Source organism: Vicia villosa, unplaced genomic scaffold (assembly GCF_029867415.1).
Source record: "Vicia villosa cultivar HV-30 ecotype Madison, WI unplaced genomic scaffold, Vvil1.0 ctg.002403F_1_1, whole genome shotgun sequence".
Classification (NCBI taxonomy): Eukaryota; Viridiplantae; Streptophyta; class Magnoliopsida; order Fabales; family Fabaceae; genus Vicia; species Vicia villosa.
Genome location: NW_026705919.1, coordinates 329,835 through 345,138, shown reverse-complemented (window position 1 = coordinate 345,138; position 15,304 = coordinate 329,835).

Sequence of the window (15,304 nt, the reverse complement as noted above, 5' to 3'; positions counted from 1 at the left end):
ATACTCTCCAACTAGAGTCAGCCTCAATTCCGGGCTTTGTACAGAACACAAATTCCCCGTAGTTAATCCCTAGTGGAGTTATCTCCCAGAGTCAATAAAAATAATCAAAAAGCCTCAAGCTTGGGCCTCATACAAGCCAGCTAAAAATCAAATCTTTCAAACAATAGATAAACATAGCTTATCTCTATAAAGAGATCTTTCTCCTATCTCACCACATTCAAACAAACATTTCAACTTAAATTTCAATTTCAAACATTCTCCCATTTTGGACTCTGAAAGGCATGCCCTGAGGCAAACAAACCCAGACTTGTACACTTTCCCTAATTTGGATGAGAATCCTTCTTTCATTTAAGAAAACGCGACTGGCATACTTGCAAATATACAAGTAAGGTCCCTATATTAATGAAATGAATTCAACTTTTGTGTCACTTAAAATGTTTGTGGTGGAATAGTAGAAATACCTCTCTATAAAAGATGACTTCATGTCTCTTTACTGTAATAAGAGATTTAATTCAAGCTTCAACCTTGAGCTTCAAGCAAGGCACCCAAAAATAATTCATTTCCCTAATTAGTTCCCCGAACTACATTAAGCTCTGACTTCCATTAGGGATATGTAGGCATGAGGTTCACAAGGAATCTCAGCGAGCTAATAAAATACCAAAAATAGTCAGTCAGTCTGTCTTTCTTTTAAACCAATCAATTCCTTCTCCTAACACAAAGGAGAAACTTTCCCAATCATTAGCAGTAAACACAATCACAATGACACAGAGAAGGTTCCCGTAGAGTACTATGGATATGTAGGGTGCTTAAACTCTTCCCTATGTATAACGGACCTCCCGAACTCCGGAATTTCTAGTATAGGTGAATCCCCACACTTAGCAAACTCCTAGGGTTTATTTGAGATCTTTTTCCCCTTTCCTATTGGTTAGGATAATTAAAAAGTTTGTGTTATATCGTAGGAAGAATTGAAACAAAATTCATCCCGCCATTGGCGCATTCTCCTTCCAAATTTCGCGTGAAGGGTCTAGCGTGCCGTCCTCCCAAGTGAAACGGGGAGGTAAAGAAAACAACACCACAGAAAAATGGCGACTCTGCTGGGGATATTGATGAAGATAACCTTGGTTTTTCATCCAAACCAATGGTTGACCTGTTGCTGGTCCAGCCCTAATGAGGAATTAGGGATGCCAAATCCCCCCTCAAACAAGAGAGGTCCTGCCTAACCTCTGTGTCATTTCATGTGTTTGCTGCATTTATATTTGTTTATTTTGTTTATTCTGTATCGGGAAATGGCTTGATTCCCCCTTGAGGTGAGAAATCCTATACCCGGATTTGAGTGCAACATAAGATAGGATGGAGGATGTCTTCTCGGTGAAGACCCTCTAATCTTGGTTTCCAAATCTACACTTGGGATTTGCCTGGCTGGTTGTGATTAACTGCGCCAATGCATTCCGAGACTGATTTGTACCAGGAGGACCTAGAAACACATTAACCCCACTTAAAGCCTTTCTTAGGACGTAGAGCGGTGATTACGGAAGTAATTGTCACGTAGATACTACACTCAGAGGAAACTCTCTTATGGATATCAGTCAACGTATCTTTAAGGTCAGGCAAAAATTCTGAGATCCCCTAGAACCCATTCTACAGGTACAAAAATCCTTATCCTTAGTTTACCTCGGGGAGAGGTTTGCGTTGTGACTCCATGACCACTATACCCTTCTACGCCATGTTTGTTTAAAAACTCTTGTGTGTGCATTCATGCATTCATGCATTCATCATAATAATTAAAATCAAAAAGAGCCTTTTTCGAGTCGTTTTTCAAGGAAACTAAATAACAAACGTTTTGAACTTCATAGAAAGAGAGAAACGGAGAAAGGACTTAAGGATCTATATCATGGATTATGGGAGAAAGAGAGCTAGGAAATACACCTTCAAGATTCCTAAGGTTGAGGAATTGGAAAAGCTCGGAAAACTGGTGGTCAACCCCCAGGCTTTCAAGGAAAAGTATGGAAAAGTTCTGCCTCTTCTCAGCACTAACATTGTGGATGGGATTCTTCCCACTTTGGTACAGTTTTACGATCCAACGTATCACTGATTTACCTTTCCAGATTATCAAATCATGCCTACGTTGGAGGAGTACTCTCGTCTGACTGGAATACCCGTGTATGCGCAAGATCCGTACTCCGGTTTGGAAAAGAATCCTGACAACATTATCATTGCTGCAACTACTCCTTTGAACGTAGTCGACATCAGAACTCATATGGTGAGTAGAGGAGGAATTCAAGGATTGCCCTCCAAATTCTTGTTAGATCATGCTCGGTACTTCGTCAGCATCCAAGATATGAGTGTATTTGAGGAAATCTTGGCTTGGCTTATTTACGGATTGTTTTTGTTTCCTAACATTAACGATTTCGTCGACATCAACGCAATTAAGATCTTCTTAATTGGAAATCCAGTTCCAACCTTGCTTGCGGATGCCTATCACTCTGTGCATTCAAGAAACCTGCAGCGAGGAGGATTAATCACATGCTGCATACCATTGCTATACGAATGGTTCGTCTCGCACCTGCCAAAGTCTAGCACTTTCTGGAACATGAGGGATGGCCTTTACTAGTCACATAAAATCATGTCTCTCACTCATACAGACATTGATTGGTGTAGTCCTGACAACGACGAAACCAAAATCATCTTCAGTTGTGGAAGTTATCCCAACGTACCCCTTATTGGAACTAAGGGAGGAATCAGTTATAATCCAGCTTTAGCCCGTCGTCAATATGGCTATCCCATGAAAAATATTCCAAGTAACATGCTGAAGAAGGAAATTGTCCAAGCCTGGCGTCTTGTTCACACAAAAGGGAGAAGATTGTTAGGAAAACATCTTTGCATCTCTTTGGATCCTTACCTTCAATGGGTACGCGTCAGAGCATTCAAGCTTAGGATTCCATATCAACATCAAGAACCTATTCCCTTAAGGGAACCAATTTACCTTTTCTCCACCAATGTTGAGAAATTGCAAGCGGCTTTAAACAAGGTATGCCAAGAAAGGAATTCTTTGAGGAACAAGTATCGAATCGTCAACACGGGTCGAGATTCAGAACATCCTAAGAAGGAAGGATGAGTTACTTGAAGTACTCGATCGACAAGTGACACAATCGTCACTTTCTTATCATATCCCTCCTGCTTCCTGGATCATCGATCAGCTCACGTCAGAGAACGCTCAGCTCATGATACAGAAGAAAATTTTAGAATGTGAAGTCGGCTCTTCATCAAAGTTTTAGAGTCCTTTCTCTCAGTTTCTCTGTATTTCCCTTTTTCAAAATGTGTTAAAAATGGCGTTTTCGCTTAATTAGTAAAAAGTTTGATGTTTCATAACGTAATTATGGTGTTTCCTTGAAAAATATTAACTTAATTGCACATCATGCATCGATTTAGTTGTACGCACTGACACGAGAATTGTCGCGGATCTAATAGTCACTTTCCTTTCTCCAGAAAGAGAGGAGGAGAAGGAGGTGAACAAAGGCATTCAAGTTGTCTCATTCATACAACGTTCGTTCAAGTCGCAAGAAAAGAATGGAAGACTTTGAACAAGAGAATGGAGAACTTAGAGAAGAGGTTACTACTCTCAAATATGTTGTTGAAAGGCTCAATAGTATGGTAGAAGCCCTGGTAGTTGCGCAGAATCAACCAACGCCAGAAGAACCGCAAAGGACCGTGGTTTCCGAGATTGTTTCAACTCCTATTCCTCAATATACCATGCCGCCCGATCGACCTTGGGGCATGCCGTATAAATTTACTCCAGAAGGGTACATACCTCCAGCTTCTGAAGTTCCAAGAGTCACAATGGATATGCGTCCACCAGAGGGTTACAAACCTCTGGAAATTGAAGTTCCGAGAGCAACAGCAATGGGTTTCGCGCAACAGAATGTTGAGATCCCAAGATTTGCTGTCATGGCTTCTCCATGACCGATTATGCATACTTTTCCTCCACCGGGCGGATAAGTATATCATCACGCTCCTAGTGAGGATGCTGGCGTGTATGAAAGATTGGACGAGTTCCAGGAACAGTTTCTACAAATACAGAAGGAACTCAAGGCTCTCCGAGGACAAGATCTATTTGGAAAGAATGCTGCAGACCTCTGTCTGGTTCCAAATGTTAAGATTCCTCACAAATTCAAAGTACCAGAGTTCGAGAAGTACAAAGGGAATTCATGCCCACAAAGTCACATCGTGATGTACGCTCGAAGAATGTCAACTCAAACTGATAATCAACAATTGCTCATTGATTATTTTCAAGATAGCCTGACTGGTGCTGCACTCAAATGGTATATGAACTTGGATAGTTCAGAGATTCGTACTTTTCGAGACCTCAGAGAGGCCTTCGTCAAACAGTATAAGTACAATCTGGATATGGCTCCCAACAGAGATCAACTCAGGGCCATGACTCAAAAGGATAGAGAAAGCTTCAAGGAATATGCTCAAAGATGGCGTGGAGTTGCTGCTCAAATTTGTCCACCACTTGAAGAGAAAGAAATGACAAAAATCTATCTCAAGACTTTGAGTCCATTTTACTACGGACGAATGGTTGCAAGTGCACCTAGTGATTTTACCGAGATGGTAAACATGGGCGTACGTTTAGAAGAAACAGTTCAAGAAGGATGCTTAAACAAAGAACCAGAATCTTCTACTGGTCAAAGGAAGTATGAAAGTTATTTCCAGAAGAAAAAGGATCAAGACGTCAGCAATGTCTTGCACAAAGCTAAGAAGAAGTTTTCACCTCAAGCTGCTACAATAACTTCGGTTGTTAACTCAGCACCAGCTTATCAACCTCAGGTTTCTCAACAACCATTTCAACAAAGGTCGCAACAACCTCAGAGCAGGTTCGACCTCCAAATTACAACAATCGGGTTCCAAGGTATCCTCCTTTTGACCTTGTGCCAATGCCTTATGCGGATTTGTTTCCAACACTACTGGCGAAAGGACTCATTCAGACAAAGAATCCTCCACATCTCGCATATGAATCTTCACATTGGTTCAAGGCTGACCAATCTTGTCCTTATCATAAAGGGGCACCAGGTCACAACATTGAGAACTGTTTCAGTTTCAAGGCCGATGTTCAAAGATTAGTAAAAAGCGGAATGCTATCCTTCAAAGATACTAATCCTAATGTCCAGGAAAATCCTTTGCCGCAGCATAAAGAAGCTTCAGTAAATCTGGTAGATCAGCACCCCAACGTCATTCAAATCTATGACATTCGTCAGATAGGGGAAAATCTCGTCATGATGCACGCTAGACAAGCTGGGTACGGCCACGTACCACCTCACAACTACTTCACATGTGAAATTTGTCCTAAGAATAACCAAGGATGTGTTGTAGTTCAAGCTGCATTACAAGAACAAATGGACTTAGGATGGATTCAACATATCCGAGTCAAAACTGAGTACGACATCAACATGGTTCAAGGGTGTCCAGGAGAATACAAAATCTACAAAGTTCAAGATCTCAAAGGATCGGTAGTCAAGTTCCATAAGACTTTAAATGGGCTTGCCAACTTTGGAACGGATTTCCATCCTTACAGTAGATGCAGAATTTGTCGAAGAAATTCACAAGGTTGTTTGCGTGTCCGCAACGACATTCAGAAACTGATGGATGATAATACCATTACAGTTCTTGCCAACAGAGAAGATGACGAAGTCTTTACCGTGTCTCCTCAAATTAATCAAGATCAACCAATGCAAGTCAAGTATGACAGCAAGAAGACAGCAATTGCTCCATTAGTCATCTACTTACCAGGTCTTGTACCGTAAAAGTCTGACAAGGCTATACCATATAAGTACAATGCTACATTTATTGAAAATGGTAAGGAAATACCATTACCATCTGTTGTCAACATTGCTGATGTTAGTCGAGTCACTAGAAGTGGACGAGTCTTCAACAGAACAACAGAAAATATGGAGAAGCCTTCTGAAGAAGCACCACATAAGCAAGACAATCATGCGGCCAATGCTATTCAAGCGAAAGAAAATGATGAGATCTTGAAATTAATCCAGAGGAGTGAATACAACATTGTAGACCAGCTGCTACATACTCCGTCTAGGATATCTGTTCTTTCCCTGCTATTGAGTTCTGAGGCTCATAGGGAAGCTCTACAGAAAGTTTTGGAACAAGCTTTCGTAGAACCGAGTATTACTATAGGACAATTCAACAGTATCATTGCCAACATTTCCGCGGGAACTAACCTGAGTTTCTGTGATGAAGATCTTCCTGAAGAGGGAATGGACCATAATCTTCCACTTCATATCTCAGTTGGCTGCATGAACGATGTTCTCACAAGAGTCCTAATAGACAATGGATCCTCTCTCAACGTCATGCCAAAATCAACATTGTCAAGATTATCTTTCAAAGATTACCCGCTAAGGGACAGTCATGTCATCGTCAAAGCATTTGATGGATCAAGGAAGTCAGTTTTTGGAGAAGTGGATCTTCCCATAACTATTGGACCTCAGACGTTCAAAATTACTTTCCAAGTTATGGATATCCCGGCACAATACAGTTGTTTGCTAGGTCGCCCATGGATTCATGAAGCTAGGGAAATTACTTCAACACTTCATCAGAAACTGAAGTTCATAAGAAATGACAAATTGGTAACCGTATGTGGAGAACGAGCTTTGATCGTCAGTAATCTGTAATCATTCTCCGACATAGAACCAATAGAAGTCACTGGAACTAAATTCTAAACACTTTCCTTAGATAAGGAAAAAGGAAAGGAGAAAGCAGCGTCTATTTCTTCCTACAAAGATGCAATCTAAGTTGTAAAGGATGGCACTACCAGTGGTTGGGGGAACATCGATATTCCTACACAACAAGAACAGAACAGGAGTTGGATTCTTTCCAACATCATCAAAAGCTATCCCGGGAATTGAGGTAGTTCTCCCAATTCAAGAAACTTTCCGCAGTGGAGGTTTTCTTCAACCTGTTCAACAAACAGTCAATACCATCGGTACAGAAGACACCGATGAGAATTTTGAAGTGGAATGTATGTCTTACCTTCTCGAGGCAGGATACATATCCCTATCAGAGTCTGATTCACCTTGCTGTTATCCAACTAAAGGATCTGAAAGTAAGATTCAACCAAGCAGTGAAGAAGTTACAAAAAGCTTCACCACCAGAAGCCATGGTTCATCAGAAAAAGTTCCTCCTATCCTCGAAGAAACTTGGGATACATTAGGAGAACCAAGCGGAAAATTTGACTACATGGTGAAATACTCCGCCCCTGAAAGTTCAAAAATCTCTCTTGAAGACATTGTTCCAACTGGATGGAATATTGATTATGAGTACCTTACTCAACCAAAAGAGATATATAAATCTTGCTATTCTTCATCATCGTCTGGTGAAATCATCATTGAGGATTATATCCCCAAGTCACCTTCCGAGGCTACTGATTTAGAGTTCACATACCTAGTCAATGCCATCTTGGGAGAAGAGCAAGACCAAAATACAGAAGAGGATGATCTCGAAAGTGTCTCCGATAATGAGTCTCTCCATTCAGAGGATTGGAAGTTTCCTCAAAAGAAAGTCCGACATACTCCACTGTTGAAGTAGAAGAAGATCGTCTGAGTGTTGTAAAGACAGTGGTTGGTAAATCAAGACCAAACACAGGCCAACTCAAGCCTAAGGTGCCAAATTACTTAGTGCACAACGGGGTTCGCCACTATTGGACAGCTGTTGAAGTTTCAATTGTTGTTCGCACTCCTAAGTAGGAACTTTCACCGTTTATTTTAACCTCTCACCATAGCCCAGGGTGAAGAGATGTTTCATAGGGCTTTGCATTTTACTATTTCTTAGGAAAATGTCCCTCTTTGCTTCGCCCAAAGCAATAGAGTTTTGTTTTATAGGGTCTTTGTTTCAAGAAATGACTGTCAATAAATAAAAATGTCATTTTGTTCCTTCGTTAGTTTTTCCCTTTTCTTTTTTCGGAAATTGGTAATCCTAAAAAACACCCTTAAAAACATCAAAAATTCCATTAACTGCATAAACCGAGTCTTCCCTCGTTGTCTAAATAGAAACTTATCACACATGTGCAGATTAATCATAAAATACCCCGTTGAAATGTACGATCGTATGACTTCTCCAAGCTTTGGGTTTCCTGTAATTGAGGCAGAGGAAGAAGAAGACGAAGAAATATCAAAGGAAATTTCACGTTTACTTCAACAAAAGGAAGAGGCCATTCAGCCATACAATGAGCCTCTAGAGATCATTAACCTTGGTTCCGATGGAAACAGAAAAGAGGTTAAGATTGGAGCTTCGCTCAGTTCAGAGATCAGAGAGAGTTTGATACAGCTACTCAGAGAATTCTCAGATGTCTTCGCTTGGTCTTATCAGGATATGCCAGGGTTGGATACCAGTATAGTGGAGCATCACTTACCATTAAAAGCAGAATGCCCTCCGGTCAAGCAAAAATTGAGAATAACTCCTCCGGAGATGGCTATGAAAATCAAAGAGGAGGTTCAAAAGAAAATCAACGTTGTTTTCCTCGTCACTTCAGAATACCCTCAGTGGTTAGCTAACATTGTTCCCGTTCCTAAGAAAGACGGAAAAGTCCGCATGTGCGTTGACTACAGAGATTTGAACAAAGCTAGCCCTAAGGATGATTTTCCTTTACCACATATTGACATGTTGGTTGACAGTACAGCAAAATCCAAAGTTTTCTCATTCATGGACGGATTTTCAGGATACAACCAAATCAAGATGGCACCTGAAGACATGGAGAAAACAGCTTTTATCATCCCCTGGGGAACGTTCTGCTACCGCGTTATGCCTTTTTGACTAAAGAACGTAGGGGCAACATATCAAAGAGCCATGACTACACTTTTCCACGACATGACCCATAAGGAAGTGGAAGTTTATATGGACGACATGATTGCCAAGTCAGAGAATGAGGAAGATCACATACGGAATCTGACAAAGTTATTTCAATGCTTACGAAAGTTTCAGCTTCGCCTGAATCCCAACAAGTGTACCTTTGGTATCTACTCAGGAAAACTCCTTGGTTTCATCGTCAGCAAACGAGGAATTGAAGTGGATCCAGACAAAGTCAAGGCAATTCAAGAAATGCCTTCACCTAGAACCGAGAAACAAGTTACAGGATTTATTGGACGTTTGAATTACATCTCGAGATTCATATATCTCATGACTGCAACTTGTGCTCCAATTTTAAAACTTCTACGGAAAAATCAAAGTTGTGTCTGGACAGACGATTGTCAGAAAGCGTTCGACAGCATTAAGGAATATCTGTTCGAACCACCCGTCCTGTCTCCTCCAATGGAAGGAAGACCATTGATAATGTACTTAACCGTCTTAGAAGATTCCATTGGTTGTGTCCTTGGGCAGCAAGACGAGACAAAAAGAAAGGATCATGCCATCTACTACCTGAGCAAGAAACTCACTGAATGTGAATCCCGCTAATCCATGCTCGAGAAAACCTGTTGTGCTCTGGCCTGGGCTGCCAAGCGTCTCCACCAGTACATGATTCGACATACTACTTGTTTGATCTCCCATATGGATCCAATCAAGTTCATCTTTGAGAAGCCTGCCTTAACCGGGAGAATTGCCCGTTGGCAGATGTTGTTATCAGAATATGACATTGAGTATCACGCACAGAAAGCCGTGAAAGGAAGCATTCTAGCTGAGCACCTGGCTCACCACCAACTCAATAGTCATGAATCAACCATTTTTTACTTTCCAGACGAGGACGTCATGTACCTCAAGATGAAAGATTACGACGAGCCACTACCGGACGAGGGACCTTAGATAGGATCCCAGTGGGGATTAATTTTTGACGGAGCTGTCAATACTTATGGACGAGGAATTGGGGCAATCATTGTTACACCTCAAGGTACCCATATTCCATTTACCGCTAGATTAACTTTCAAATGCACAAACAATGAGGCCGAGTATGAAGCTTGCATCATGGGTCTCGAAGAAGCCGTGGATCTAAGAATTAAACACTTGGATGTATACGGAGATTCTGCTTTGGTCATCAATCAAATCAAAGGAGAATGGGAAACAACTCAACCAGGGCTAATCCCTTACAAAGACTACGCGAGAAGATTGTTACCATTCTTCGAAAGGGTAGATTTTCATCACATTCCTTGTGAAGAAAATAACTTGGCGGGTGCATTAGCCACTCTCTCTTCCATGATTAGGATAAGTCATTGGAATGACATTCCTCAGATCAATGTTATGCGCCTGGATAGGCCCGCTCACGTTTTCACAATAGAAGCAATCATCGATGACAAACCATGGTATCACGACATCAAAAACTTTCTTCAAAGGCAAGAGTACCCTCTTGGGACATTTGAGAAGGATAGAAAAAATTGGAGAAAGTTAGCTGGCAGATTCTTCCTGAATGAAGATGTTCTGTACAAGAGAAATTTCGACATGGTCCTGCTCAGATGCGTTGACAAAAAATAAGAAGAAATACTCATGAGAGAAATACACGAAGGTTCCTTTGGTACTCACACCAACGGACACACCATGACAAGGAAAATATTGAGAGCAAGATATTATTGGCTGACGATGGAGTCAGATTGCTACCAGTATGCAAAGAGGTGTCATAAGTGTCAGATCTACGCCGATAGAATTCATGTGCCACCATCTCTCCTCAATATACTCTATTCCCCTTGGCCTTTCTCCATGTGGGGAATCAACATGATTAGAATGATCGAGCTGAAAGAGTCCAACGGACATCGCTTCATCTTGGTAGCCATAGACTATTTCACCAAGTGGGTCGAAGCAGCTTCGTACGCAAACATCACAAGACAAGTTGTCGTCAAGTTTATCAAGAATCACATCATCTATCGCTACGGCATTCCTAGCAGGATAATCACTGACAATGGGTCAAATTTGAATAACAAAATGATGAAGGAACTTTGTGAAGAATTCAAGATTGAACATCACAACTCATCTCCTTATAGACCAAAAATGAATGGAGCTGTAGAAGCAGCTAACAAAAACATCAAGAAAATCATTCAGAAGATGGTCATCACTTACAAAGATTGGCATGAAATGCTCCCGTTTGCTCTTCATGGTTACCGTACATTTGTACGTACTTCGACTGGAGCAACTCCTTTCTCCCTTGTATATGGCATGGAGGCAGTCCTACCCATAGAGGTTCATATCCCATCAATGAGAGTCTTGATGGAAGCAAAATTAACAGAAGCCGAGTGGTGTCAAAGCAGATTCGATGAATTGAACTTAATCGAAGAAAAGTGCATGACAACTTTGTGCCACGGACAGCTATATCAACAAAGAATGAAGAAAGCTTTCGACAAAAAGGTTCGACCTCGCACAATCAAAGAAGGCGACCTTGTACTAAAAAAGATCCAATCTTTTCTCACAGATTCGAGAGGGAAATGGACTCCCAATAATGACGGCCCATACGTGGTCAAGAGAGCTTTCTCAGGAGGAGCCTTAATACTCACGACTATGGATGGAGAAGAATTCACCCGTCCTGTGAACGTCGGCGCAGTCAAGAAATACTTCGCCTAAATAAAAAAAAAAGAACAGCTGGCTAAGTTGAAAACTCGCAAAGAGCGACTTAGGCAAAAAAGAGCGTCTCGGTGAATCGAAAACCCGAAAGGGCGATTCAGGCAAAAGTTAGAGACATAAAAGATATATAATCAATCCCGGTAGACTTAAAACCCGAAAGGGGTAGTTTATGCAAAAGTTAGGGATATATGGCAAGTAACTGTGTTCAGGACAAACTTGATCATTCGAAGTCCATAGCAAAGTATTCATCATCAGTAGGTCATCTTCTACGAAGCACGAATACAGCGCAACTCAGAGTGGAAGGGAAAGATAACGGTCGTCACGTTTCATCGTAGCCCTCTTCCCGAAAATTACCAATTTCCAACTTTGTAAATACTCCATGGGATCAAGCCTTTGGCTGGTCACCATTCCATAAATAATAATTTGAGCTTTGTGCCTTTTCTTTACAATCGAGTCTTATTCAGTTTCTTAAAATGCATTTTAAAGTTTAAATAGTCATTTTCTTGAAACAAATGTTTTCATAAAATAAAATGAATTTACTCGCAAAAATAAAGGTGAAATTTCTTTCTAAGGATTACAAACAATAGGAAGAATGCAAACAGTTGCTCTGAAAACGATTGAGACTCCGGGAACAAATTTCCCCATGAGATCGCTTTGCGAACATCTCACGATGACGGATCTTCACTTCAATTCATATCACTCAAAACAGCGGGCAACTGATAATGAGGTATCCCCGATAGAGTGCAAAGTACAAATTACAAGAAGAAGACATCTTCTGATCAACAAAAATTCAAGTCGTATCATAGGATTTCACATCCGTGACAATTCTATTCACGTTCACTTTACGTTTTATAATCATCATAGTCATGCATGCTTCGCACTTCATAACTTCATAATTAGCATAGCCTAGATAAGCTTTGATCATGTTCGTGCCCGGGTCCCTAAGGCATATACTAAGGATTCCCCAGCAAGTCAACAAGCAGTAATCTCCCTCAAAAAGATAGTTTGTTCGCTACTGTTGTTATCCCCAATAGGTCAACAAATGGCAATCTTCTTCGGAAGATAGTTTTTCCACTTTTGGACTTCCTCAACAGGTCGATAGATGGCAATATTCTTCGGAAGATAGTTTGTCCACTTTCGAATTTCCCCATCAGAGGTAACGAATGGCAGTCTTCTTCATGAAGACAGTTCGTTTAAGAATTCTTATTTTAAAGTCAGCAAATGAAAGTCTCTTTCAGCAGAAGAAAGTTTGCTCACTTTCTCCTAAGACGGGTCAACGAATGGCAGTCTCTTTCAGCAGAAGACAGTTCGTTCCGCTTAAGGATTTCTCCAAAGGGGTGGCAAATGGTAGTCTCTTTCAATAGAAGACAGTTTGTTCCCCTTGAGAAAACGAATGGAAGTCTTCTTCATGAAGATAGTTCGTTTAAGAATTCTTTATTAAAGTTGAGCGAATGGCAGTCTCCTTCAGCAGAAGACAGTTTGCTCACTTTTTCCTAAGACAGGTCAACGAATGGCAGTCTCTTTCAGAAGAAGACAGTTCGTTCCTCTTAAGGATTTCTCCAAAGGGTTGACAAATGGCAGTCTCTTTCAACAGAAGACAGTTTGTTCCCTTAGAGATAACGAATGGCAGTCTTCTTCATGAAGACAGTTCGTTTAAGAATTCTTTATTTAAAGTCAGCAAATGGCAGTCTCTTTTAACAGAAGACAGTTTGCTTACTTTTTCCTAAGACGGGTCAACGAATGGCAGTCTCTTTCAGCAGAAGACAGTTCGTTCCACTTAAGGATTTCTCCAAAGGGTTGGCAAATGGCAGTCTCTTTCAACAGAAGACAGTTTGTTCCCTTTAGAGATAACGAATGGCAGTCTTCTTCATGAAGACAGTTCGTTTAAGAATTCTTATTTTAAAGTCAGCAAATGGCAGTCCCTTTAAACAGAAGACAGTTTGCTCACTTTCTCCCAAGTGGAGATAACGAATGGCAGTCTTCTTCATGAAGACAGTTCGTTTCAGGATTATTTATTAAAGTTGAGCGAATGGCAGTCTCTTTCAGCAGAAGACAGTTCACTCACTTTTTCTTGAGAGATAACGAATGGCAGTCTTCTTCACGAAGACAGTTCGTTTCCCTTAAAGATTCCTGAGCAAAGTCAGCAAATGGCAGTCTCTTTCAGCAAAAGACAGTTTGCTCACTTTCTTTTCCACAGCAGGGTCAACAAATGGCAGTCTCTTTCAGTAGAAGACAATTTGTTCCCCTAGCAATTGGCAAATGGCAGTCTTTTCCCAAGGAAAGACAGTTTGTCTGTTTAAATACCCAAGAAATCGACAAATGGCAGTTTCTTCGCAAGAAACAGTTTGTCTGCTTCTGAGATGTTTCATCCCCTTCAGGGTCGACAAATGGCAGTTTTTCTCCTAGGAAAACAATTTGTTAATTTCCCAGCGGAGTCGACAAATGGAAGTTTTCCTCCTAGGAAAACAGTTTGTTAATCCCCCAGCATAAGTCGATGAATGGCAGTTTTTGTCCCGAAAAACAGTTCGTCTACTTTCAAGCAAATTCATTAGCTCCTCAAAAAAATGCACGATCAGATGGCATTCCTTCAAAGACGTCACATTGAAGAAAAGTATGATAAAGTTTCTTGTCATCCATCAAATGGCATCTCTCCGACGAGCGCCGGTGAGAAGTTTAACGAGGAAACAGACCTTTGGAGATTTTTCTCTTTATCTGAGATATCGTCCAAAAACACAACTAAGACCAGTTTCGCGATGGGACATCCGAAACGAAGGGGAGTTGTTTACCTTTTTCTAAGTATCAACACTTAGTCAAAGAAGATGGATTGCACATTCTGCATTGTCGTCCATTCATCAGAATTCGCATAAGCACGTTTCTAAAGGAGTTTGTCTCCCTATCCCCCGCCAAGTGCGACAACGGGATCAAGTCATGCAAGAATTTTATTATCACCGCAACATCTCAAGGACGCCCAAAATTCGGGTATTCTTTGGTATTTAAGTCTCTTTCACTCAGAAGAGATCGAGATATCAATCTCTCTCCCTCCAGTTGAAAGAAACTTAAATAGGGGAATCTATCATAACCTAATTTTTGACCCCCCTGATATGTTATACTTTCAGGCTTTTCATCAGAATCAAAGCAGATGCTCAGAATAATCACTTGTTCATTTGATGCTTAGTCGAGGGTGTTCAAGAACAAAGAGCTCGGGCAAAGGATCAGTCAATAAAAGGGATGGTCTCCAACACAAAAATAGAATTCAAAAACTTCATTATATTTATCTATGATTGATTAAGACACCCATCACCTGAACCCAAGTTTGCTCACTTCACCAGCCTAGGGATTTAAGCCCCATCAAGGACTAAAATCAGGGATCACATTTGGGAAACCCTAGAAAACTCCAGGGCATCATTCAAAGGCATCAATTATATTCAAATAGCTCATATGACAATATCGATAAGGCATTGCACCTCAATTCAAGGTCTACAATCACCAATTTCACCTGGTCAACAATTAGGGTTTTTACCCTAATTCACTTGGACAGTTGACTTTTAATCAGGGAATGGATCTAAAACTCAAAGCATGGCTCAATATTCTCCAATATCTCAATATGATCCATTCATATCATTCATTTGATGAGGATAGCTTAATTCACTTGAAATCTCCCGAAACGCGATTCACCTGAAAAAGTCAACTGTACAAGATCACCTTTGACTTTTTGGAAAATTTGGTCAACCATGACTTTTGAAGTTTTAAATCATCAATA